This window comes from Magnolia sinica, chromosome 11 (assembly GCF_029962835.1).
Source record: "Magnolia sinica isolate HGM2019 chromosome 11, MsV1, whole genome shotgun sequence".
Taxonomy (NCBI): Eukaryota; Viridiplantae; Streptophyta; class Magnoliopsida; order Magnoliales; family Magnoliaceae; genus Magnolia; species Magnolia sinica.
Window position 1 is genome coordinate 62,813,720 of NC_080583.1, and position 2,376 is coordinate 62,816,095.

At 34.5% G+C, this 2,376-nt stretch overlaps 1 non-coding gene across 1 annotated transcript; it reads left to right on the forward strand.

Moving 5' to 3' along the window:
* The first annotated feature begins 230 nt into the window (after nucleotides 1–230).
* Nucleotides 231–337, forward strand: LOC131219773 (small nucleolar RNA R71). Its single transcript, XR_009158417.1, has one exon. It is a non-coding gene; the product is annotated as a small nucleolar RNA R71 (small nucleolar RNA).
* Nucleotides 338–2,376: the final 2,039 nt, after the last annotated feature.

Consider the following 2,376-nt stretch of genomic DNA (forward strand, 5'->3'; position numbering starts at 1 on the left):
CTTTTAGAAGGTATAATCCTCACCTTTCCTTTGATTGAGTGGGCCTAGAAGCCGTGTTTGATTGTGGGTAAGTGTACCATGATTGTGTGTTTTCAGCAAGTCTGTCCAAATAATCCCACACATCATCGATGTTTTTATTCATGAAATCCCCATTGCACATTGTCTCGACCAATTGGCGCATGGATGATGTCAGTCCATCATAGAAAAAGTGTGTAATGTACCACGTTTCAAAACAGTGTTGTGGGCATGAACTAACAAGATCCTTGAACCGCTCCCAACATTGGAAGAATGTTTCATCTTCCTTTTGGGCGAAGTTCATGATTAACTTTCTAAGGGTGTTCGTCTTATGGTATGGGAAAATTTTCTTTATGAACTCTCTTATCATGTCATTCCATGTGCTAACAGATCGGGGACGTATTGAATGCAACCACGTCTTAGCTTTCTCTTTCAAAGAAAAAGGAAAGAGTTTCAGTCTGACCGTATCCTCAGACATGTTAAGAAAATATAAAGTATCTATAATCTCGTCAAACTCTTTCAAGTGCAGATATGGACTTTCAGATTCAAGTCCATGAAATTTTGGAAGGAGTTGGATCACCCTTGGCTTAATATCCATGTCCCGTATTTTCTGGAAAAATCATGCATGAGGTTGTGCTCACCCCTGCCGGTTGTAAATAATCTCACAAAGTACGAGGCGAGGGTGCTTGATGCACCTCATTCTCATCCTAGACTTCCTCAGCCCTAGGTTGAAGTTGTTGATTTACAGCCATCACTTCAATTAACTCTGAAGATCTAGAGTAGTGTCTAATCCTATTATGGATAGATAACCCCTCAACCAATTCTACTTCACTTAAAAGACGTCGAGTGTTATCATGGACCCACTTGGGGATGAAAAACTCTCAACCCTCAATTCAAAGTCTAATCTAAACCTAAAAGAGAGAAAGGAAATATAAATCTTAGAAATAGAAAGAGAGAGAACTAGAAAGAAGTTACCAAATTGAAGTTTCTAAGTTAGGATCCTGCAAAAGAAAAAGAAAAGTGAATTAGTTTCTAAAAAAAATAACCTAGTTTCAAAAAATGAAAAAGGAAAGTTTCTAAAAATAAATTAGGAAAGTTTATAAATCTAGAAATAGAAAGAAAAGTTAGTTTCTAAAAATAAATTAGAAATAACCCTAATCTTATCCTATCTAATCTTATCTTATCTTATCGTATCTAATCTTATCTTATCTTATCTTATCCTATCTTATTTTATCCTATCTTATCTTATCTAATCTTATCTTATCCTATCATATCTTATCTTATCTTAGAATTAGAAAATAAATTAGTTTTTAAAAACAGAAAAAGAAAGTTTCTAAAAAAACTGATTAGGAAAGTTCTAAACCTATAATTAGAAAGTTTCTAAAAATATAAAACAAACCCTAAAAATAGAAAATAGAAAAATCATAATCTCAACCTAATTCTAAAACTAGTTAATCTTAGAAAAATGCAACCGTTAATCCCCGGCAATGGCGCCAAAAACTTGTTCACAACCTTAAGTGTAGGGCTGCAATGTATTAATAATCTCTGTGAGACTGAGGTCGAATCCATAGGGACTAATCTCATGTGTTTTCTGAAGGCAACTAGAACTAGAACTACAAGAAGATGAAAACCTAAGTCTGGAAGTATAGAGAGTAATTGTGAGAGATTTAATGAAAATTTTAAGAAATTCAAAGGTAGGAAGCTAGGGTTTCCAATGATCCACTTGTAGAGATCAGGGAGATCTATGCTTGATTCAATGACGAAACTGGAATCAGAGTCCCATCTTATCCAATTTAAGATATCTCAGTAAAACCAAATTTGAACTTCCTTTGACCTAATTCTCAATGGATGAGAGGTGTGAGAACTGGAAGTGATTCAGTCACAAAACCACACCCATGAGACAAGGCAAACAACAGGATTTACCAATTCCACAACCAATTATAAGAGAATCATAAAGATTAGAAGGATTCCATCACCCAACCATGCCCATGGGATGATGATGAACAACAGGATTTTCTAATTTCACAATCTCAATACATGAAAAAAAAACATACTCAAAGCTATTGCAGATCTATTGTAATTTAAGTCACAACAAACCATTAAAAACTAAAAGTATTTCTTATAATCAAACTAGAATCAAAGATAGTTCAACTTAAACATGAATCAAAGTAATAGAAAACATCCCATCACGCTACAAGCTTCACCTCTTAGCCCTAGCTAAGAGGTTTAGCCAACCATGGACATGATTAAACTAGAATCTCTTAAGAAAAGCATAAAAACAATTAAGGAAATGGAAGAAAAACTCTAAGTGACAGCTTCTCCATGCTTTTTCTCCACTCCACAAACCCTAGAAGATGCCTA